Below are 25976 nucleotides of genomic sequence, written 5' to 3' on the forward strand. Positions count from 1 at the left end.
GCTGAGCACTGTGGCTCACAGTGTAATCCCAGGTTTGGGCGGCTGAGGCCAGAGGATTGCTTCAGATAAGGAGTTTGAAGCTGCAGTGAGCTATGAACACACCAGTGCACTCCTGCCTGGGTGACCGAGCAAGTCCCTGTCTAAATAGATAAATAAATGTGAATGGAAGTAAGAATACTGGGTAAGAGAAGTATAGTGGTGGAGTGGTATTTTGAATATATGTGCACATATGTTTTTTTTTCACCATAGAAAAGGTTTGGAATGCCTTCATTGTCACCTTACGTTTGAGACAAAAGGAAACTGTGGCTAAAATTATAGAAGCATTGTAAGGGAAGTACTGAAAACTGTTGCTAACAAAATGAAATTTTTGTCTTAGTATTTTACATGTCAAAATAATACATCTAAATCCTTCATCTATAGGTAAAATTTGTCTTTTTATTCTTTCTTAGTGCATTTTGGGCTGCTGTAACAAAATACCTTAGTTGAGTAATTTATACATGATAGAAATATAGTGCTTACAGTTCTGGAAGCTGGAAAGTCTAAGATCAAGGTTCCAGCCAGTAGATTTGGTGTCTGATGAGGGCTCATGCCTCATTTATGGCACCTTCTGTGTGTCCTCATGTGGTGGGACAACAGACTCCCTCAAGCTTCTGTGATGATACTGACTGCATTCATGTGGTCAGAGCCCTCATCACCTAATCATGTCCCAAAGGTCCCACCTCTTAATACTATAGCACTGCAGATTAGGTGTCAACATAGGAATTTTGGGAGTACACAAATATTTAGACCATAGAGCTGATAAGCTGTTTTTTGTGAGGTGGAATTATGTCGTATACAATTTTTTTCTTTCATCGGCTGAATTTTTCCTTTAGTGTCACAGTGAGCTTATGGGATATGTGGAGCATACATCTCATCTCATAGCTGAAATGCATATGTCTGTTGGTCTTCAACAACATTTCCATTTTCTTATGTTACATATGAGTGTTATATTTGCTTATTTGTTTGTTTTCATATATAGAACCTGAATTTGAAACTAGCCTACTACATGCTCTGTTCATCAGGTGTCTACAGAAATCTGAACCAATGGAGTCTGCTTCTGTGGGTCTTGAAGAGTCATTTTTAAGAATTTATAGACATGGAATATCTTGACTCTTGTACATTTTTGCTTCTGTCCTGACCTTATTTATCAAGTGATACATTTTTGTATACATTTTAATAGTCCTAGATTAAAGGTATATGGGTTTGAGGAGGATTCAGTGTTGTTAAAACATTTTGTAAGGCACTATGTAGCCATAAAGCTCAACGTTTTCGATATCCTTCAGCATAAGAATTTAACAATCAACCCAAAATAGAGAGACATGAATATTTGTGGTCTTAATTAGTTAGAAAATTGCTGTGCTTTTTTTTGGGATTTTTAGTTACTTAGGAGAAATATTTTAAAACTCCGTGTGTGTGCATTCTTTACTTGGGTGTAGTCCTTATTGTGAAAGGGGGATGACTTCGTTATGTATTTTTTGTGACTAAACTTTAATTGGTCCTTCTGTGTCTTAATCTGTTCTTCTCCAGATCACTGGCTTTATGAGTTTTCAGAACAGTAAGTAAGGGTATGAAAACTTACAGTAACTAAAGCAGTGTTCATGGAGAAATCTATTTTTACACAGGTTTTCTCGTCTTTACAAGATGCTTGAAAAACCAAGAGGATATGAAGATCTGTCTCTGGAGAAACAAAAATGCAGGCATACTCAGCCAGAAATCTGAGTTTTGTGGGACTTGGTAATACAGAGATGGACAATCATACTGGGGTAAAAACCCTGCTGAAGAGAGGACAGTGACCACAGAACTCAGTGTACCAAACATGCATACAAAGGACACACAGGGATTTTGAAAATGCTGCATATCCCTTAATAGTCATCTACATAGGTAATACTGATAAACATTTTGTATTCAGATGCCAAAGTTAACTGATTTCAAAGTTGATTTACTTTTTATTGAGTTCTCCAGAGCTGCACAACTAGTTATGTTTTGATTTGTTTTGTTTTTCAGTTTGGGGTCTCTTTGTTTTCCCCAACATAATGTTTCTGCATTCATCTGTTCTTAAATTGAAAAACATATAATTTACTTCTTATAAATTAAAGTGTTAAATGTGAAACCAAGAAATGTAATCAAGCAGTAAAAACATTCTCTGAATGTAGACCATGATCTCAAGTTCTTCCATTTTTTCCCCCAAGAGTGGAAAATAGACTTCTACATAGGAAAGCTAAAATATGTTAATATTTTTAAATTAAAGGTTTAATATCAGAATGCAGTCCAAAGAGCAAATCACATTACATAATTACATTTTAATTAAATATAGAATATTCTACTGAATTGCAATTTATTAAATATTCTTATCCTCTTAAATAAAACTGCTCAGCAGTTAATCAGCAGTGAATCATCTTGCAGCTATGCAACTTAAAAAAAAATACAGATTACCAATTTTAAGTGCTGCCAGCTAAAATAACTGTTTTAACGGGTATCTTTTGTTTGTTCTTTTCATGTAATTATTTTATTGTGCTTTGCATCTCCAGGCAGTTCTCTCAAATTTGGGTAAAATGTTCAGCAGGCTGTAAACTTAAGAAAAGGGTAAAATAAAATTTTCTGGAGTGAAACTTGGAATAATTTGAGGGAGATTTTATATACCTTAAAAAATTGTAATTTAATTGGGATGCCAGATTTATAACAATTTGCATCTTTAATTTTCCAGATAATCTGGAGGTTAGCATTTGATAAATGATTTTTTTAAAGTAGATATGAAGATTTTGTTAATTTATAATTTATTCATGTGTTATTACTGTAATTGAAAATGTTATAGACACTTTTAAATTCAGTTTGTATAGAAAGAAATGTGTTAAACAAAATTATGTTAATAAATATTCCCACATAATACATCTGAATGGTTAAAAATACTGGAAGAGTTGTCAGGGCTACAATAGTGAATGTCTTTTTTTTTTTTAATATCAAAAATATCGATAAGTAGGTTTTGTGTTTTCAACATAGGGAAAATGTTATCAGTGACTAGGTGGTGCACTTTACTTGGTATAATTGAAAGTTGCACAGTAAGTACTGTTTCCTTGTTTTAATCTTTCTTTACTCCTAATGTATTTAAGAATTTGCTGTTTTATTTAACGCTGCTACTCTTAATCTTCTCTAAACTTTTTCCCCTACTTTTTCTGGCTTCTGTTTCACATTTTTTAAAAGGGCAAGTACAGGAGCAACTGCTGCTACCCAGAAAAATTTGTGTATTATAAATAATTAAGAGTTTTTAATTGCTTTTTGTATGATTCCAGATCAGATAACATTTTCCCTGAAGTTATGCTGTGAAATGCCTTTTGTTATGCTGCAATTGCTAAAGGAATCCAAAACCTCCATTTTGACAGCTGAAGGCACAGTTTAATAGGTGCTTTTTAACTAGTTATGGAAAATATTCATCCCTTAACGAAACAATTCTTTTTCTGATTTTTTTCTGTTACCATGAAGTCTTAATTTGAATTCATTTTATTTCATGTTTTCGATTTTGTAAGCTTTCATACCCTCCTGCCCAGCCTCCTCAAGTAAAACCTCTTAGAATGTGAATAATTGATTCATTTTCTGTTACTGGTATACTGTTGTGATGAGAATTGTTTTGTTGTCTTCCATTCTTAAAGGAAGAGATTTATTACAGCTGTGAGGATTAACTATATTCTCCTGGAAGTTGATTTTGTGATAGGTTAATGCAAAAGTCATTGCAAAAACTGCCATTACTTTTGCACCAATTTAATAGTTCCGTTGTTTACTTTCTAACCTATATTGGCTTAAATTCACTTTTTAGCCCCTCTTTGTCATAAGGTTCTGTGCTGCATTTGCTACAATAGAAGCTCCTATGGTTTTAAAGAAAGTTCAGTGCTTGTCAGTGTCAAGTGCTACTTGATTATTATATTTGTCTGGAACAGTATTCACTTAAATCTGTTTATAGCAATCCCTTTTTTGACAAAATTTACAAAGTTGACATTTTTACTTTAAATTCAATCTCTGTCAGTGACTTCCTAAAAAGAACAACTTAGCAATTGAGGGAAAAAAATGTTTTTAAAGCCCAAATGTTCCAGTTTTTATTCAAAGTCAAAGTCGTTATTCTGGAAAATACAAGTAATATTCTATATAATGTCACTTAAAATATTTGTAAATTTATTATGCAAACACTGAATAGTATAAGTAAGATATAAAATCACAATAGATATTTAAATACTAAGCTGAAACTACTGACAACTAATTATTATGAGGGAGACAATAAAGATTGAAAGCCTAGGTTATCAAGTTGGTTTTAGCTTTCTAGAATCTTTGTAAATACTCATGTTCAAATAAGATCACACATGCATATGTAGAAAGCAATATGTTCTGAAAGTTCACTTTAGTGCCACTGTTTGTCCATAATGGATTTATTGCCAATTTTGAATCCTCACCTTACTTTGATCTGGCTTTTTTTTTTTTTCCCCCCTTACCAGAATGTTTAGGAGAAAGTAAAATTATTCTGTTTTACTTTGGCTTTTTGCCAGAGATACAGACTAAGCATAGTCTTAATATGTGTTTTTCCTGGTTACAAGACGGATTATAGATTGTGTTTTAAGAGCAGTGTTGTAATTGAAATATAAATAACGGCATAACTTTTTTTGTGTTAGCAAAAACAACATTAAAAAGGTTATGTTACATAATATGTAAGTTTTGGTTTCTTAGTGCAACTCTTATATTTCTTTTAAATGTTACGTAGTTATTTCAGTTTTCACTCTAGCTACTTTACTAAAATGTAGCCCCCAAATAGCCTCAGCATATCTGCCATATGTATTTCAAAGATTACAGTCTGAATGAGTTAATGAAAATGGCAGGTTCCTTTTCAAAGTTTGTTTGACTCACAGCCCTATTGCTAAGTTTGGGTATAGTGACGTTAAAAACAGTCACTTAAATTAGTGTCTTATAGCAAGATATACTGACATTGTTTTAAATGAAAAAGACTGTAAATTCATTGTAAATATTACCTAACATAAGAGTGGAAGAGGGGAATTTTTTTAAAAATAAGCTATATTTGCAAAGCATGAAACTCTTGTTTTAAAATTTAAGAATAATTGAATTTACCATCTAATTGACATCTGTACTGTGCATTGATAGTAATATCCAAATCATCTTATTCTTTCACTGAGGAAGTTCTCATATAAATCAAATTGCTGAGAACTATATAAAACTACATAGAGGTAAATGGTGCTTATTAAATATGAGTATAGTTTGTTACTTGCTGGAAGTCTTCTAGTTCATTTGGACCATTTTCTAACAATTTTGATTGATCCTGAGGTGAGCTCAGTATCTATTGGCAATGAGTGGTTAAATGTGAAGTGCCCTTGTTCAGTGTCCCTTGTTCTTGTACAGGTATTTTCTTAGTTTAAAAAAAAAAAAAATTCTAGCATGCGAACATTTGTCTTTGGCCTATTCCCTTTTTTCTGAAGTGTGTAACTTCTGATTTTTTCTTTGCTGTGTTGTGAATAACAGTAGTTAAATTCTCTGTTTTACTATCTACTTTTCTTTTCTCCCCAGATCTTTTCATTCTAAAACTAAATTGCTTGGTTTTCTTTAGAGGAAATTGCTACGTGGTGTGCTCATAGTGATTCATATTCAAGAATAGCTGATAAACCTTTCTAGGTAATAACTTATCCAAACAATACTTTGAGTATCATATTTTGTGAATGCCTTGCTTAAGCTAGGAAACTGAATATTCTTTTTAAATCATAGAATTCCTGTATTAAATGTGAAGCACACAGTCTCCAAAGTCACCTGATTCTCTGTGGAAAATGAAAGGCACTGAAGGAAACCAGATATGTTAATACTTAGTTTTAGTTGAAAATGCAACATTACTGTACTTAGAGCGGGGGTTGGTTTATTTTTAGATATTTAAGCTATCATTAATTTTAGACCAATGGCTAATAATAAGAGCGATTTTTGGTTGCTCGTTTATGGAGAGACAAAGAACAGCACGGCATAAACTTACATCACAGAAATAAATGAAAAAATTTAAGTGATAAAATTGTGTTTTCTATGAACCAGCATTGTATATGAACCAACGTTGTGTTTCTTAGCTCTGACCTGAACAGTGAGGTACCTCAGGACCCCTAGACTTGGCACTAGAAATGACAGAGTTCTCCTGTTACTAAATTCTCATGCCTTCCTTTTCTGATGTAGTAGGTTGAAATTGGTGGGCACTGATGATTTATGTTTGATAAAGTTCTGCTTGTATCCTGTTACTGGTAATTCTGGTACCAAAATCTCAAAAGGTTTGATTATTAGTAGCATTTTGAGTACCTGTGTTCATATAATACAGTTAGCAGACCCTTATAGAAGTCAAAAGAGATTTTGGAATTTGGTGATATTGGTCTTTATAACACTAGCCTATTACATTTTCTTTCTTTATAATAACTGTTTATGTGAGTTTCATTGAAAATCATGGCTCTATTGCTTTATTCATGGTTTCCACAACTCTTTCTGTAACACCTTAATTTTCTCTCTTAGGTATTTTCCTGTTAAATAAGATATCAAAAGCATCAATCACAAGACAGAGAAAATGTATTAGGAACAACTTGTATTAGTATATTCTAAACTGAAATGAAAAAGCTCATTATTCCTATTTTAATAAATAAAACTCCCAAATGATCTTGCTAAATTATCCCATTATTTAGAAGTAGAAAGTAAGAGTGCTTTCATGGAAATTTGTCATATTCTCCCTTCTATCTAGAAGTTGACAATAAATTGCAATAAAACTGAGAAATAGCTGAATGCTGAAAAATACCATGAATTCATGTTATGGCTTCTTTATTTTTGTATATCCATTCCCACAAATTGAATTTAAAATTATTAATGAAAATTCTATAATAAGTAATAATGCGTGTATTAGTACTGGGCAAAGAAGTCTTTCTTTGTTACATTAACCATTAGTAAAAGATGTACTTTGACATTTCTGATGTAAAACCTATATGTAAATGTTGTAATTGAAATATGATTGGACAGCTGTCAAGTTTTGGGGAGGGAAGCAGATGCCGGCGTTCTCTGCTGAAAAGACAAGATGGCACTTGACAGACCACAGCAGATGGAGCCGGAAGAGGAAAAGGCAGGCAGTGGACTCTGCCAGTATTATCTGTTCAAGATTGAAGAACTCCAGGGTCAACTGCAATATAAATTGGATGGGGGAAAGCCACAAGGAACAGTTCTGAACTCCAGGTGCATATGCAGCTGTTTTTGAATGATAAGACCCTAAACCTTTGGAGGCAGCAGGTGCACAGGAATGAACTAAATACTAAAGTGTGCCGATTTCAGGAGGAGCTACAGCTGCTGCAGGAACAGGACTCCTATGTCGGGGAAGTAGTCCAGGCCATGGATAAGAAGAAAGTGTTGGTCAAGGTGCATCCCAAGAACAAGTTTGTCGTAGATGTGGACAAAAATATCAGCATCAGTGACGTGACACCCAGTTCCCTGGTGGTTCTAAGAAATGACAGCTACACTTTGTACAAGATCCTACCCAACAAGGTGGACTCCTTGGTGTCACTGATGATGGTGAAGAAAGCACCAGATTCGACTTATAAATTGATTGGTAGACTGGATAGGCAGATCAAGGAGATCAAAGAAGTGATCGACCTGCCTGCTAAGCATCCCCAGCTCTTCAAAGTACTGGGCATTGCACAGCCCAAGGGAGTGCTGCTTGGAAGACACTGTTGGCCTGGGCCCTGGCTTATCATAGGGACTGTACCTTTATTCATATCTCTGGCTCTGAATTGGTACAGAAATTAATTGGGGAATTTCTGTGATGGCAGAGAAAATCCTCATCTGTCATCTTCACGGATGAAATCGACTTGATTGGCACCTCATAGCTGGAGCGGGTTGCTGGAGGGACCAGTGAAGTGCAGCAGACAATGCTTCGAGGATGGCTTTGAGGGTACCAAGAGTATCACGGTTTATCACGGCTACTAATACGATTGATATCCTGTACTCGGCACTGCTTTGCCCAGGGCACATTGGCAGAAAAATTGAGTTCCCACCCCGCAATGAGGAGGCCTGACTGGACACTTTCAACTCTTTCAAGATTCATTCTCAGAAATCAACCTGACCCAGGGGATCAACCTGAGAAAAATTGCTGAGCTTATGTCAGGAGCCTCGGGCTGGAGTGAAGGGCATGTGCACAGAAACCGGCCTGTATGCTCTGAGTTAACAGTGAGTCCATGTCACTCAGAAGGACTTTGAGATAGTACAAAGTCCTGCCTCATGCCAAAGGACAGTGAGGAAAAACATGTCCATCAAGAAACTATGGAATTGAGTGGACATCTTTTGTGTGTATCCCTACAGTAAAACTCAGTGGAACAAGAAAAAAAAAAAAAAGTTTTGGGAAGGGATGATCTGCTAGTGTATAATCAACTTTTAAAATTTAGCTTGTATTTAGTAACATTTCATTATGTTTTGAAAAAAAGAGTAAAAAATCTTTTGAAGCACAATTTTCATGATGTAAAAGATACTGAGTTTCCTAGCGTGAGAACATGAGTTCTGGAAACAGTCTTAGGGACACTGGGCAAGATAGAGCACCCCTCCCCCCTCACCGCCAACCAACTTTGTTTGTAAAAAGAGATAATACTGCCTACATCAGGGTTGGTGTGAGGATTAGTTAGAAAAGTACATGTATGTAAGCACCAGACACATAGTAAGCACTTAATGTTAGTGGCTAGTGTAAACAAACATATTTGTGCCCACTTATGAATAATTTTAGTATTCTCTCCAGTCATGAGGTGTAGTAGTAATATCTAAGACCTTAACTGAAGTGTTTAAAGAAACCTAGGTATAATAGAGAACATCATGGGTGCTAATTTACACTCTCACTAAAACCCAGTGATTTTACTATATCAGCTACCATAAAGCACTACTTGATTCTGTAGATTATACGGACCAAGAACGTAGAAATGAGATAGCCGATCTCTAGGAACTGAATTTTTAGTGGGTAAAGCAAGCAAGCATGTAATAGAGAACAATAAAAGCTCTGATAGACATATGTACAAGGTGGTGTAGAGGTACAAAGGAAAATTAGACTAGACAAGAGAGTGATTAAACTTAAGTACTTAAGAACAAATAGATCATAGTTCTAGGGGACGTGGAACATGCAAAGTGGAAAGTTTGGGAAGAGTATTCCCAAGGCAAAAAACTTAGCACGTACAAACATAGGAGGAAAGTGAGACACTCTTAAAGAGTTGCTGTGCTTTGGGAAGCGGACGGATCACGAGATCAAGAGACTGAGACCATTCCAGCCAACACAGTGAAACCCTGTCTCTACTAAAAATACAAAAAGTAGCTGGCGTGGTGGTGCGCGCCTGTAGTCCATCTACTCGGGAGGCTGAGGCAGGAGAATTGCTTGAACAATTCTCCTGGTGGAGAGGTGGAGGTTGCAGTGAGCTGAGATTGCGCCACTGCACTCTATCCTAGCAACAGAGTGAGACTCTGTCTCAAAAAAACCCAAAATGTTATGTTGGCCAGGCACGGTGGCACACACCTGTAATCCTAGCACTTTGGGAGGCCAAGGCGGGGTGGATCACTACCTGAGGCCAGGAGTTTGAGACCAGCCTGGCCAACATGACGAAACCCCAGCTCTACTAAAAATACAAAAATTAGCCAGTGCGGTAGTGTGCACCTGTAGTCCCAGCTACTTGGAAGGCTGAGGCATGAGCCCAGGAGGCGGAGGTTGCAGTAAGCTGGGATCGTCCCACTGCACTCTAGCCTGGGCAATAGAGTGAGACTCTGTCTCCAAAAATAAAAAAAGAAGAAAGTTGCTATGTCTGGAGAGGTAAACAGGTGATAAATCATGAAGAGATTTATGTCTTAAACTATAATTGAAGGATTTGAAACAGGAAAAAGAATCACATTTATACTTATGAGAGGTACAAGACTGGAGGCAGAGAGACGTGTTAGAACATTTATACTAATTCAGGCAAGATGATGAGGGGCAGAACTAAAGCAATGAAAATAGGGAAAGCAAGTGCAGAAGAACAGAACAGATTTAGAGAGCAGAATTGACCCATCTGGGACAAGTTCTAGTTGTCCATTCTGTTGCCAGTGCTGCAGAGTCCAGAGGCGGCACAGTGCTTCATTTGGTGAGGGAGTTCACAAGAGAAAACCAAACTAGCTTTTTTAACAGACCCATTTGTGAGAACTGACCTAGTCCCTTGATAATAACCATTAATCCATGCATAGATTAATCCATTTTTGGAGACATAGATAGCCCTCATAATCCAATCACCACTTAAAGGCCCTACCTGTTAATATTGATACATTAGGAATTAAGTTTTAACACAGATTTCAGTGGGGGCAAACATTCAGATCATAGCAGTGTCTATTAGGGTGTAGGAGGTATCTCTACCCAAATGTTTAGGGTGTCAGTAAGTATGTGATAAGTGGGATTGTTGAGCTAGTTTAACGACGTCTAGGTTGGTTGGGTTGGACTTTTCCTCATGTTCCCTCCTTGCTTAGCTCTAGCTGCCTATTGGAATGTAGCCATGCTTTTCCTGGGTTTGCTTAGTGAAATGCTGAGATGCACTCTGAAGCATTCTTGAGGTTTTCCCTTTGGTTCATTTGTCCCATACTCTTTCCATTATGCCAGTCTTCTCAGATCTTCACAACACAAGTAAATCTGTTGGAAGCAAGATCTTGTAGAAGTAGACATATAGGAAAAATAGAGCCTGCTGTCCTGATGGATGCTGCTGTTAAAATAGGTTGGGTTGGCCTAGGTAAGAGGAGGACCAGAAGAGATTTATGATTTCTTGGAAGGCTATGAGTTGCTGCTGGCCCCATCATAATCTTTGTTTAGCAAAAATTGGGAAATGAATACTGGTACACTTACATTCCTTGGAAGAGCAGCAGAAACCTTGGGATATCCTTGTGGGTCAAGGAGACAACTCTCCTCATGGATTCCCTAATTTGATACAGCATACTCATGGAAACGCCAATTCAAGTTTTCACAAGTTTCTCTTAAAGTTCACTTACGATTTCCTAGACCAAGAAGTCCTACAATGCAAGGCCTGTGAAAATGTTGTAAACTTAATACCTGACAGGGAGATAGTCAAAGATGTCAAAGCCCCTGTTTTTATAAATATTTCCACATGGTTTAAGATTTGCCTTCCCACATAAAATGAGTAAAAATAACAATAATTTTTCTGCAATACCTTAATGATGCTGTAATTATAAAGCAGGGTTTTAAAATTCTGCCATGTAGTGCCTTATTTTTATAGTAATGTTTTCTATGAACCTTTGAATTTAATGTGTATTAAGAGATTTAAAGAGTATGTAACTAAAAAATATCTTTCCAACAGAGTCACCTTGAGATTTAATGCTTTCCAATTGGCTTGATCATTTGGTGGCAAGATAACTAGTTGGGTAACTGAACATAGACTATACAGTGTTAGCAAATACAAATTTATATTTCAGAAAAATATCAAATAACTGTATATCATCAAAGCCTGTATGCACCTTTCAAGGTAACACGTTAACACTTGGAATATTATTAAATCTGTAAATACTAAGGATATTATCTAAATAGATGATATCCATCAAACGATATATAAAGTTCATCTGTTGTTGGAAATCAAATGTTGCAAAGGCCAAAGGTATTTAATATCCAAACTATTGTTTTAGCATATATTTAATAATATAAAAACTCTAAAGTGATATATTGCATTTTTTTTTTCAGTCTTTGAAATCTGGTTGTGTTTTACGCTTACAGCACATCTCTATTCAGGACTATAGCCACTTTTTAAGTTGTCAAGAGTTGTATGTGACCAGTGGCTACTGTGCTGGCAGCACAGGTCCAGATGACTCTGGGAGGCTTTTCTACTCCTATCTGTCCTTACCCGAATATTTCTGAAGGCCTTCTAATTCCAACTTCATGAAGACTCTTGGGTCTTTTTCAAAGTTTATTTAACTGCTGCACATGAGCAGAACTTGTCCTAAATTATTACTAAATTGAAGCAGTTTCCTCATTTTTAAATGAAAGAGCTGGAAATATCTTTAAAAGGTTGAGGGTCTAATGAATCGTCTTCATGTACATTCATAGATAGCATTGGCTTTCATTGTGATTATGGTTTTTGGTGAGGGCACATGAGCTTTGAACACCTAGTCAGTGTTTTAGTTAGGAATTGCAGTTTATGAGGCTTTGGCCAAATAATCATCCAGGAATTGTGAGTGATGCTGGTGAATAGTTCTAGTCAGATTTGTCCCTTGTGTTGAGTTCTATGGAGGACATTTTCATGGGTTTCAGACCTTACAGCTAATAGTTGGCTTCCTGCCTACGTCAGTGCTTAAACTGTCAAACTTGTCCACCAAACCCTCAATTCATAAAGCTGACTCTTCAAAATCCAGCATAAGAGGCACCAGTAGTCAAGTCTAATTTTCAGTAAGATATTCCCTAGTTTGCCTAGAGATTCTGTGCTCAGATGCCATGTTGAATGGAGTGAGCAGGCAGGTGTTGGCAGGGAGGTTGTCTATGAGGTTGGCATACACAGTGGGAAGACAGACGTTACATATGTCTTCTTTGGGATCCCCATAAGCCACTGGTTCTCAATACTTACCTACACAATAGGTCAACTCAGGGAGGAAAGACATATAGAGGCATCTGTTTAAATATATTAAGGTCTTGACCTCACCCCAGAGATTCTGAGTTAATCTAGTGTGATTCTGTTGTATAGTCAGTGTACAACCTATCAAAGGTTTTCTCATACACCTCAAAAATAGGGGTGAACCTATGAAGAGGAAAGGGTGCCAAGAATGTCTCAGACCTCTGCAACTAAGCTGTAGCTATATTCCTTTCAATTTTCTTTCCTACTTGATCAAACTCTTAACTCTTTTTGGATGAGAAAACTGCTCTGGCATCATTATGCATTCTACCCAAATCTAGTTGATAGGACAATGTCTAATTCAGCCAGGCTCCGATCCTTAATTTTCACAAAGAATTTGTAGATTCTCAAAAGCTCTTTTTACTTCCAGAATGGCTCTGACAAATCAAAAGCCTTTGGCTTCCAGACACTTCTCTTCCTTTGGATTTAAAGAACTTGACTTTGACATTCAAAATAATACCTTTGATTTGTCCTCATTTTCTCTCCCTCCTGAAGCAGTGACCATCAATGAGTCATTGAATAAAATGCCATGAGCAACTAGGAACACGAACTAGGAATGAAAAACGTTCAAAAATAGTATTCTGCTGCACTCACATCAATCGATAGAAAGCTATTGAAACCTAAATACATAACTCTAGTCTGATTTTCATTCTTAGAGTTATGTGGTGATCTTCAGAAGTCTTCTCTCCCTGAAGAAGAATGTGTATAGGAGTTACTTGCACTAGAATGCAGGCACTATCATTCATTCATTTAGCACATATGGTTGGTTGTGTTGGTTCATTTAGCACGTATTTCTTGAACATTTGATAGATGAAAAACACTGGGTGAGATACCACATATACATTGATGGGGAAAAGGATAGTGCCTGCCCTAATGGGCTTAATCATTTATAGTATCACAAATCTATAAATAGCAGGCTGTCTGAAACCTGGTTCTTAAATAAGTATTTGTGTCAGTTCTTACAAGGAATGAGGTTATTAAGGTCATTAGAAAACCCTTTATTTGACTCTACATCCGGTAGGACTTTTATACTTTGTGCCAGACCTTCCTGTGTGTCAGTGCTATTAAAACAAAGGAGAAAGTAGGTAAAAGTACTTCAAACACTAGGATTGAGGTAGAGCCAGCCAGACACAGATTTCCTAACTTGTTTCCATTTTTAGAGGGCTATTTCTTCAGTAAAAACAGTATTATATTTCTAATCAGCTTTTTCTTCATTGCTTCGTAAAGGCAACTTTGTTTTTTTTAATTATATTTTTTTGAGACAGAGTCTTGCTCTGTTGCCCAGGTTGGAGTGCAGTGGCGAGATCTTAGCTCACTGCTACCTCTGTAAAGGCAACTTTAAATAAAGTTACAATTTACATGCAACAAAAACATTATGCATGTACAGTCTGATTAATTTGTGCAAGACATGCATACCTGTGTGACTATCACCACAACCAAAATAGATAATATTTTCATCACCCCTCAAAAATTACTTCAGGACTCTTAATAGTTGGTTCCTACCCATCACCCCACAGCCCTAGGCAGCCATTGATCTGCTCTGTGTCACTGTAGATTAGATGAAATCATTCAGTATGTACTTTTATTTGTGTAAATTTGTTTTGCTAAGCATAGTGTCTGAGAAATATCACAGATGCAATGATGTTGCCTGAATCATCGCAAGACATTGCTTGAATCAGTAGTAGTGTTCCATTCAGTGAATATGCTACAGTTTGTTATTCTCCTATTGGTGGGCACCTGGGCTGTTTCTAGTTTGTGGCTATTACGAATAAAATGACTATGAAAGTTTGAATATAAATCTTTGTGTGAACATGTGATTTCATTTCTCTTCAATAAATACCTAGGGATGAAATTGCCGAGTCATGTGGTAAGTATTTGTTAAACTTTGTAAGATACTGCCAAACTGTTTTCCAAAGTAGCTGTGCCATGTTACATTTCCACCAGCAATGTATGAGGGTTGCAATTTTACCACATTATTGCCAATACATGCTGGTGTCGGGCTTTTTAATTTTGGACATTCTAGTGGGTCTGTAGTGGTATCTCGTGGTTTTAGTTGGAATCTACTTAACCACTAATGACATTAATCATCTTTTTATATGCTCATTTGCCATTCCTATAGCTTCTTTGGTGAAAGGTCAGTTCTTTATACCATTATTTTTAACAGGTTTATTGAGGTTTAATTTACATACCATAAAAATCCACCCACTAAAAGTATATAATTAAATGGTTTTTCATATATTTTTGGAGTTGTAGTCCTTAGCATAATCAGTTTTGGAATATTTATATCACTCTAGAGAAACCTTATACTCATTAGCAATCACCCTCAATTTTCCCCTCCTCTAGCCCTAGGCAACCACCAGCTTTCTGTTTCCATAGATTTTCCTTGACTAGATATTATGTATAAGTGGTATGATACAAAATAGAGTCATTTGCATTTGGCTTCACCTAACATAATTGTATCTGAAGATCACCCATGTTTAGCATGCATTAGTAATTCTTCCCTTATATTTTGCTGAATAGCAAAAATAATTTTAAAAATCCATTCTATTGTATGGATATACCACATTTGTTTATCCACTTGCCAGTTGATGGATTGGATCATCTCCACTTTTGGGGCTTTTATGAATAATGCTTGTATGAACATTTGCCTTCAGTTCTTTGTTTGGACGTATGTTTTCATGTGTTTTGGGTAAGTATTTAGAAGTACAGTTGCTGGGTCATACGTGTGCAGCTTTATACGCAATGCTCACTGTTATCTTATTCCCTAGGTCTGTTAAATTCCTGACTGTTTTGCCCATCTGTGGCTTGCCCCAGCCAGTATCTCAATCTAGGTACAATGTTGGCCTTACCTGTTTGCTGTTCAGATCGATATTGTTTTTGACAACACTCCTGCATGTGTATTTTTCCCACATTCTTCTCCATATCAGTTCAGCCCCCTCCAGCAGGGAGGCTGCAGGCCTTGACGGCCTGCCCACCCTGGTAGAACTATAGTGCCACAGAACTTGAGGGACTGGGAGAGAGTGAGATGGGGGCAGCCTCAGACTACAATGCCACAGACTGCCACTGTTCTAACCAAGGTTCAGTAGGTTTTCTTGAATAAATGTTTCTCAGCTTGTTGCATGCATTAGTCAGTTCTCAGAATTCTGAAATGAGTATTTTCACAGTTTTGTCAAGTTTTATCATTGCTTTTTGGGGAAAAAATTTGCCAAACTCATTACTCAGACATTCCTGAAATCTCATTGGGATGCTTTTTTGTTTTTGTTTTTATTTTTATATATACTTTAAGTTCTGGGATACATGTGCAGAACATGCAGGTTTGTTACATAGGTATACATGGGCCATGATGGTTTGCTGTACCCATCAACCCATCATCTACATTAGGTATTTCTCCTAATGCTATGCCTCCCCTAGCCCCCCAGCCCACGACAGGCCCCAGTGTGTGATGTTCCCCTCCCTCTGTCCATGTGTTCTCATTGTTCAACTCCCACTTATGAGTGAGAACATGCGGTGTTTGGTTTTCTGCTTCTGTATTAGTTTGCTGAGAATGATTGTTTCCAGCTTCATCCATGTCCCTACAGAGGACATGAACTCATCCCTTTTTTATGGCTGCATAGTATTCCATGGTGTGTATGTGCCACATTTTCTTCATCCAGTCTATCATTGATGGACGTTTGGGTTGGTTCCAAGTCTTTGCTATTGTGAATGGTGCTGCACGTGTGTATGTGCCTTTGCAGCAGAATGATTTATAATCCTTTGGGTATATATACCCAGTAATGGGATTGCTGGGTCAAATGGTATTTCTAGTTCTGGATCCTTGAGGAATCGCCACACTGTCTTCCACAATGGTTGAACTAATTTACACTCTCACCAACAGTGTAAAAGTGTTCCTATTTCTCCACATCCTCTCCAGCATCTGTTGTTTCCTGACTTTTTAATGATCGTCATTCCAACTGGCGTGAGAATGGTGTAACATTGTGGTTTTGATTTGCATTTATCTAATGACCAGTGATGATGAGGTTTTTTTTCCATTAAGTTTGTTGGCCATATAAATGTCTTCTTTTGAGAAGTATCTGTTCATATTCTTTGCCCGCTTTTTGATGGGACTGCTTGTTTTTTTCTTGTAAATTTGTTTAGATTCCTTGTAGATTCTGGATATTAGCCCTTTGTCAGATGGATAGATTGCAAAAATTTTCTCCCATTCTGTAGATTGCCTGTTCACTCTGATGATAGTTTCTTTTGCTATGCAGAAGCTCTTTAATTTAATTAGATCCCATTTGTCAATTTTGGCTTTTGTTGCCATTGCTTTTGGTGTTTTAGTCATGAAATCTTTGCCCATGCCTATGTCCTGAATGGTATTTCCTAGGTTTTCTTCTAGGGTTTTATGGTTTTAGGTCTTACGTTTAAGTCTTTAATCCATCTTGAGTTGATTTTTGTATAAGGTTTAAGGAAGGGGTCCGATTTCAGTTTTCTGCATGTGGCTAGCCAGTTTTCCCAACATCATTTATTAAATTGAGAATCTTTTCCCCGTTGGTTGGTTGTGTCAGGTTTGTCAAAGATCAGATGGTTGTAGATGGGTGGCGTTATTTCTGAGGCCTTTGTTCTGTTCCATTGGTCTGTATATCTGTTTGGTACCAGTACCATGCTGTTTTGGTTACTGTAGCCTTGTAGTCTAGTTTGAAGTCAGGTAGCATGATACCTCCAGCTTTGTTCTTTTGTTCTTTTTGCTTAGGATTGTCTTGGCTATACAGGCTCTTTTTTGGTTCCATGTGAAATTTAAAGTAGTTTTTTCTAATTCTGTGAAGAAAGTCAGTGGTAACTTGTTGAGATTAGCATTGAATCTATATAAATTATTTTGGGCAGTATGGCCATTTTCACAATATTGATTCTTCCTACCATTGAGCATGGAATGTTTTTCTATTTGTTTGTGTCCTCTTATTTTGAAGAGGTCCTTTATATCCCTTGTGAGTTGTATTCCTAGGTGTTTTATTCTCTTTGTAGCAGTTGTGAAGGGGAGTTCACTCATGATGTGGCTATTACTGGTGTATAAGAATGCTTGTGAATTTTGCACATTGATTTTGTATCCTGAGACTTTGCTGAAGTTGCAGTTGTATATCTTATTAATGAGTTGTAAGAGTTCTTTGTTTTTTATACAGGTCTTAGGTATGTAATTTGTGAATGCATTCTCAATCTGTGATTGCCTTTCCATTTTCTTAATAGTGCCTTTGAAAGAGCAAAAGTTTTAAATTTCAATGTCAAATGTATTAGTTTATTCTTTCCTGTTTTCCTGCCTTTTTTTGTCCTAAGGAATTGTTGCCTAATATAAAGTCAAAAAATATTTTCTCTATGGCTCTTAGATTCAGATCTGTGATAGAATTTGAGTTAATTATTGTCTATTGTGAGGATAAGGGCTGAGGTTCATGCTTAACCATATCACCCTCCAGTTTGTTCCACGTCATTTGGTAAAATGAATAACTTTTCCCTGTTGAATTAACTTTCCATCTTTGTTTCAAATCAGATAACCTTCTATGTGTAGACCTGTTTCTGGGCTCTATTCTATTCCATTAATTTATATGTCTATGTTAATATCACACTACCTTGATTACTGTAGAATCACAGTAAATCTTGAAATAATCACCTTCAGTTTTGAAATAAATTTTTGCTAGGCCTAGAATCCTAGATTGTCTTTTGTTTTTGTTGTGTTTTCTTTCAGCACTTTAAAGTTGTTGTTCTACTCTTTCGTCTTACATAGCTTCAGACAAGAAGTTTGCCATTATCCTTTTTTTGTCATTTTTAATTGAGATATTTATATGCCATAAAATTCACCATTTTGAAGTGTACAATTCAGAGTTTTGTTTTGTTTTGTTTTTTAGCATATTCACAAGATTGTACAGCCATCGCCATGAATTCCAGAACATTTACATCACTTTAAAAAGAAATCCTATGCTCATTAATGGTCGCTCTCCATTTCCCCCTTCCCTCTTTGCCCCAAAATAACCTACTTTCTGTCTCTATGGATCTGTCTATTCTGGACATTTTATTAAATGGAATCATACAACAGGTGGCCTTTTGTGTTGATTTCTTTCATTCAGCCTAATGTTTTCAAGGTTCCCTCATGTTGTAACCCATGTTCATACTTTATTTTTTTTCATGGTCGAATCATATTCCATTGTATGTACCACATTTTGTTTATGGAGATTGGGGCTGTTTTCACTCCTTGGCTGTTATGAATAATGCTACCATGAGCATTAGTGTATAGGTCTTGGTGTGAATGTATTTTCACTTCCCTTGGGCATATACCTAGGAGTAGATTTGCTGGGTCATATGGTAACTCTGTGTTTAACTGAAAACTGCCAAACTTTTGACTCCACCATTTTACATTCCCAACAGCAATGTCATTATGAGGGTTCCAGTTTCTGCACATCTTTGCCAACACCTGTTATTGTCCATCTTTTTTATTATAGCCATCCTATAATAAAACAGCTATCAGGTTGCATCTCATGGCTTTAATTTACATATCCTAGTGACTATGTTGAGCATATTTTCATGCTTATTGGCCATTTATATATCTCTGAGGAAATGTCTATTCAAATTCTTTGCTCATTTAAAAATTCTGCTGTAGCATTTTAAGAGTTCTTTATATGTTCTAGAGTCACCAGGGGTGTCCAAGGGAGAGAATACAGTCATGTGTTCTTAGTTTCTGTTTCTGGTTGGGCCAGTAAAGCCCCTTCCTCATCCCTCTTTCCCGCTTATCACTAGAGACGGAAACTAAAAACCATGACTTCAGGCTGCTAAACTCTAAAAACAAAACAAAATAGAACAATAACAACAAAATAAGGTGGACTAGACAAACTTATATCTAGACACTTATCATATATGTGATTTGCAAATATTTTCCTTGTGTGGGTTGTCTTTTTACTTTTTTAATAGCGACCTTTGCAGCGCAGAAGTTCTCATTTTGATGAAGTCATATTTATCTAATTTTTATTTGGCTGCTTATGCTTTCAGTGTCATCTAGGAACCATTGCCTAATCAAAGGTCATTAGGATTTGCACCTTTCTTTTCTTCTAAGGATTTTATAATGTTGGCTCTTATTTAGGTCTCTGATACATCTGGAGTGAATTTTTATGTATGGTATGAAGTGTGGTGGGGGGGGGTCCAACTTTAATATTTTGCATATGGATGTCCAGTTGTTCCAGCATCATTTGTTGAAAAAACTATTCTTTCCTCACGAACTGTCATCTTGCCTCTGTTGTTGAAAATCAATTGACTGTAAATGTATGGATTTACTTCAGAACTGTTCATTTTATTCCATTGAGCTCTATATCTATTATGCCAGTAGCATACAGTCTGGATGACTACATCTTAGTAATACGTTTTGAGACTGGAAAGTGTTCTTGGGCTGAGAAATGTAAGAATTTTCCATGGTGTTTGACCTAGAGATTAGATCATTCCAATTCATAAGTATTTGTATATGTCCTAGTCAGTTTTGTATTGCAATAAAGGAATACCTGAGGCGGGGTAGTTTATTTAAAGAAAAAAAAAAAAAAGGCCAGGCACAGTGGCTCACGCCTGTAATCCCAGCATTTTGGGAGGCTGAGGTGGGCGGATCACGAGGTCAGGAGATCGAGACCATCCTGGCTAACACGGTGAAACCCCATCTCTACTAAAAATACAAAAACTTAGCCGGGTGTGCTGGCACACACCTGTAGTCCCAGCTACTTGGGAGGCTGAGGCAGGAGAATCACTTGAACCCAGGAGGTGGAGGTTGCAGTGAGCCGAGATCGCACCACTGCACTCCAGCCTGGTGACAAAGCAAGACTCCATCTCAATAAAATAAAAAAAAGAGCAAGGTTTATTTGGCTCATGTTTCTGCAGGCTGTACAAGAAGCATGGCACTGGCTGCTGCAACTAGTGAGGGTCTCAGGCTGCTTCCACTCAATGGTGGAAGGTGAAAGGTAGCCTATGTGTGCAGGTGTCACAGGGTGAGAGAGGAAGCAAGGAGAGTGTGTGTGTCAGACTCTTTTTAACAGCCACCTCTTACAGGACCTAATAATATAGGAAGAACTCACCCCTGAAGGAAGGTATTGATCTATTTATGATGGATCCACCTTCATGACCCAAACCCACCTCCTATTCGGCCCCCACCTACAATATTGGGGGATCATATTTTAATATCAGGTTTGGGGAGACAACCCAAACCGTAGCAATGCAGCTTTATATTTTTACATATAGCAAATGATGGTGATAGTATCAATGACAGGAAAGACCTCAGTTGGGCATTCTTTAATAGGAGTTGATCACCATCTTGGCTTTAAAGACTTTTCATTAACTATGCTGTGTTTTCCCTTGACTGGCCAACTGAGAACTCAAACCATGTTGATTTTTGCTGGTAAGTATTTGAATTGTTAGTTGACAGTCAAGCCAGTAGCTCTTTGAAAAACCTTTCTTTGGGAAAACTACAAAAGCAAAAATATAAGTACCTACAAATGCAAAGAAAAATAATACTACCTGAAATCCTACTGTATATGGATAACCACTGTTAATACTTGATGAATGTACTTTCACTTAGTAATCTGTGCAATCACAATTTTACATAAATGCTGTCATACCATACATTCTGTCTTTCAACCTGCTTCCTCAACAGTATGTCACAAATATATTTGTCATTAAATGTGGGTCTACTTCATTATTTTGATGATAGCATTAAACCACTATTGAACTATACTATTTCATATAATTTCATTAATAGTTTTTACTATTGAAATTTTAAGTTGTTTCTAGTTTATACTCCCACCAACAGAACATGTGAATTAAAGTTTCCTCATACTTGAGGCAAAACAGAGTTTTGTCACCCTTTTACCATCTTTGCTATACTGTAAGCAAAAAATAAGTTTCCATTGCATTTCATTTTTGATGACTGTAATTGAATGTCTTTTCATTAGCGTCCTGGCCATTTGTATTTCATTGTGAATTACTTGCTTATGACTATTGCCTGTTCTTTTTATCCTTAGTGATTTATTTTTATATATTTTTAAATGTTAGACTGTTAATCTTTAATATATGTTGCAAATGTGCTTCTCAGTTTGCCATTTATCTTGGAATCTTCATGGTAGTGTATTTTCTTCTTAAGGTGTTTTTGTGTATTTTGTTGCTGTCTAATATTTTTGCCTTCTTATAAAAATAATCACACTTTTCAATATTTGCTCTATGTTTTTGAACTTTGTGGTCATGCTTAGAAGGATTTTACCTATCTGAGGTTTACATAAACTTTCACTTGTATTTTCGCCTGGAACTTTTATATGTGGTTCATATTTAAAAACATTTAATCCGTCTATGTGAGATACAGTTTTTTATATTATGATATTTATGCTCTTCCTCCAAGTCTTCATTTGGCTGGCTTTTTCTTTGTTCAGACCTCTGCATAAGTGTCACACCTCAGAAAGGCCACCTGTGGCCACCCCATCTTTATAAAATAGCCTCTCTCTGATCATTCTGTCTGAAGGCGGCCAACCCCATTGTTCTGCATCCTCTTCCCTGTTAAACTTCTTAGCACTGCCTACCTCATCATGTTTGTTTTCTTGTTTATCTTATCTCCCTTCTCCCACTAGAGTGCAGAGTCGATGAAAGCGGGATTCTTCTTTCTTGTTCATTGCAGTATCCCAGAACCCAGAACAGATTCTGACACATAATAGTCATCTATAAATATTTAAGTCAATGGCTGAATATTTAGAAAATTATTGTGGCATTTTTTCAGAGTGTTAACTTCTGTTAAAGTGTTGTGTGAAAGACTTACATCCATTAGTAGCTCTGAAATTATGAATTTAAAAGAAGGCAATAGGCTGGGCGCAGTGGCTCATGCCTGTAATACCAGTATTTTGGGACGTAGGAAGATCACTTGAGTCCAAAACCAGCCTGAGCAACATAGTGAGACCCTATCCCTATAAAAGTTTTAAAAACTAGCCAGGCATGGGTGGGGCATGCCTGTAGTCCCAGCTATTCAGGAGGCTGAGATGGGAGGACCACTTGAACACAGGAGGTTGAGGCTGCAGTGAGCCATGATTGTGCCACTGCACTCCAGTGTGGGCAGCAGAGCAAGATCTTGTCTCGAAAAAAAAGGCAGTAGGAGAATATAATTCAATATAAAATAAAACTTTGTGGAGTCATCTAATGCCAGGGACATAGGTGGACCACACCTAATGATGATAAAAATAAGATTATTAATGAAGCAGTCAACATCAGCCTTTTGATACTATGCTTTTATCAATGCAATCTCATTTGTGTAAATGAGATTATGCTGATAATAGTGATGGCTCTCACTTTGGAGCACTCACCTGAGGTCAGGAGTTCAAGACCAGCCTGGCCAGCATGGCAAAACCCTGTCTCTACTAAAAATACAAAAATTAGCTGGGTGTGGTGGTGCACACCTGTAATCCCAGCTACTCTGGAGACTGAGGCAGCAGAATCGCTTGAATCTGGGAGGCAGAGGTTGCAGTGAGCAGAGATCATGCCACTGTACTCCAGCCTGGGACAGAGCAAGACTCCATCTGAAAAAAAAAAAAAAAAAAAAAAGAAGAAGCAAAATCTGAATTTCACTCATCTTGAGTATGAACTGGCCCTAGTAACTTGTTTCCAACTAATAGAATGCAACAGAAGTAATGCTATATGACTTCTAGGACTTAGTTAGAATAGGTAATACAGCTTCTAACTGGCTTTCTCTCAGGAAGGTTCTCTGTGGAACCAAGCTTCTGTGCTGTGTGAGAAAGCCCTGGCCATGGCAACCACCAAACATGTGAGTGAGGAAGCCTTCTAGATGATTCCAGCCTAACCACCATCTGGCTAGAACTGGATGAGAGACCTGAGGGAGAGCTGCCTAGCTGAGTCCAGTCAACCCCCAGAATTGTGAGAGAAGATAATATATGATTGTTATTTTATCTCACTAAGTTTGGGATGGTTTGTTACATAGCAGTTGATAACTAGACCAGAGACCTTTCCTAGAAACACTGAAGAACATGTGCCAGGATAGTCCTGGACATCTTCATGTTTGCTGTTTGCTTCTCTGCTGTGCCCATTGCATGTGCTTTCTCCAAACCCCCTATTAACCAGAGGTTCTTAGCTACCAGAAGTTTTCCTGTGTTAGGATCGTGACACTTTGAGACTCTTCGAAGTTATGAGACATGATGGAATTACTATCAAAAACTTGGCAAGCACAGTTACATCAGCAAGTGTTACTTTGTCAAGTAAGAAGGGAAATAGTGCAGCATGGCACTTAACCTTGTGCTCTTTAAGCTTTTACAGAATGTCAGTGGGTCATTTAAGAGACTTGTTAGCCACATGCATGTCACTTTGCTGATATTCAGTATTGATTATTCTTATAAGAGTTGTATGTAATTGTTTTGAGCTTAAAACAAAGAAAATGATTAGTTTATGGTTCTAATCTTTTGGAATTTTTTTTTTTTTTTTTTTTTTTTGAGATGGTGTTTCACTTTTGTCGCCCAGGCTGGAGTGCAGTGGCACGATCTCGGCTCACTGCAACTTCCACTCCCGGGTTCAAGCGATTCTCCATCCTCAACCTCCCAAGTAGCTGGGATTACAGGCTCCTGCCACCACACCCAGCTAATTTTTGTATTTTTAGTAGAGAGAGGGTTTCACTGTGTTGGCCAGGCTGGTTTTGAACTCCTGACCTCAGGTGATCCATCCACCTCGGCCTCCCAAAGTGCTGGGATTATAGGTGTGAGCCCCCACGCCTGGCCTTGGATGTTTTAAAGTAAAATTTTTCCCACTGCAAGATAATGGATGTGTGTTGTAGGAACTTTTGGAAACACAAGTGAGGCACAAAGGAAAAAATACCTTCATATTTCTCCTTTTCCCATCTCCCCAGAGACTTTTTTCTCCTTATTTGTTGGCATATGTCTTTCCATACTCTTCAATGCATATATATTCACAGGATAACATTATATGTGGTATTTTAGAACCACATTGCTAACATTCCATTTATCATGTTTTGTATTTGCATAGTATTCCATTTCGTAGTTGTACCATAATATCTTTAGACAATGCTTGTGGTCAAATAATTTCCCCCAATATTTTACTGTTATAAAAAATGTTTCGATGAATATTTTGGTCTAAAGTTGATGGATCAAGGAATATAGGGGTCGTTATAAGTTAACAAATACAGTGTCAGATCATGGTACTACTCTGCTGAAAATCCCCCATGGCTCCCATCTTACTCAGCCAAAGCTAAGGTCTTTACCATGATCTAAAATACCCTCAGCTGTCTGGAGTATGCATGTATACATTCACACAGACATGTACATGCCACTCACTCCTGCTTCTCTAGCTCATCTTCTCCTGCTCACCCCTGACTTGTTCCCCTGAAGCTATTCCTAGAACACACCAGGAAGCAAGCCCCTGTGTCAGGGCCTTGGCACTTGTTCTTCCTTCTGCCTATAACAATTCCTCCAAGTATCCACAGGCTTCGTCTTTCACTTCCTTTGTTGCTTTGGCTCAGATATCACCTTATCTGAGCACCCTTCCTTAACTATACAATACAAAATAAGTTCATGAATCTGCCCTCACCCCTGTATTCCCTGTTTCCTTTACCTTGTTCTATTTTTCTATAACATTTATCTGACAAATCTTAGGTTTGTTTATTATCACTCTTCTTCCAGAATATAAGCACTGTGAAGTCAAGGACTTTGTTAGTTTTGATCACTGTTGTATCCGTGGGTTCTAAAACACTGCCTGGCACATAGTTGGCACTCAGTAAGCTAAGAAATAATGAGACTTAATATATTGGGATTGTCACAGGGAGGTAAGTATACTCCACTTTTTCAAGGGGAGTATAAAGGATATCATTTTTAGGTGGGAGATATTGGACATAGGAGTTTGTGAACCAAGAGACAGAGATAGAAGGATGTTATTTGGAGATACGGAGGTTATAAGTTTCAGAAGATTAGAAGTTCCGGGGATGTTTTAAAGTAAAATTTTTCCCATTGCAAAATAATAGGTATCTGTGGTAGGAACTTGTAGAAATACAAGTAAAGCACTTTTTGCCTACTTGGAGTGAGTGGGACTGGAATTGGGAGGAGGGGGCATGGAGAGGCTGCTTTTTTTCATTTTGTGTCTTTCTGTAAGATTTGAATTTAGATCATGTACACCAATTACTTAAAAAGAGCATGTTTGGACTTCCAGTTTCTGGTGATGGCTGGTTATGAAAACTTGCAGAAACGGCCGGGCGCGGTGGCTCAAGCCTGTAATCCCAGCACTTTGGGAGGCCGAGATGGGCGG

The 25976-nt window shown here is 37.2% G+C and overlaps 1 protein-coding gene and 1 pseudogene across 1 annotated transcript in view; both read left to right on the plus strand.

Moving 5' to 3' along the window:
* Positions 1–5095, plus strand: part of LOC105475805 (zinc and ring finger 2) — a 90291-nt gene extending 85196 nt beyond the window's left edge. Inside the window, exon 5 of the mRNA XM_011731322.3 lies at positions 1662–5095. The gene's annotated coding sequence lies outside the window, so the exon portion shown is untranslated. The remainder of the gene's footprint in view (positions 1–1661) is intronic.
* A 139-nt stretch (positions 5096–5234) lies between these two features.
* Positions 5235–25917, plus strand: LOC105475806 (26S proteasome regulatory subunit 8-like; annotated as a pseudogene).
* The last annotated feature ends 59 nt before the right edge of the window (positions 25918–25976 follow it).

The sequence above is a fragment of the Macaca nemestrina genome, chromosome 4 (genome assembly GCF_043159975.1).
Source record: "Macaca nemestrina isolate mMacNem1 chromosome 4, mMacNem.hap1, whole genome shotgun sequence".
NCBI lineage: Eukaryota > Metazoa > Chordata > Mammalia > Primates > Cercopithecidae > Macaca > Macaca nemestrina.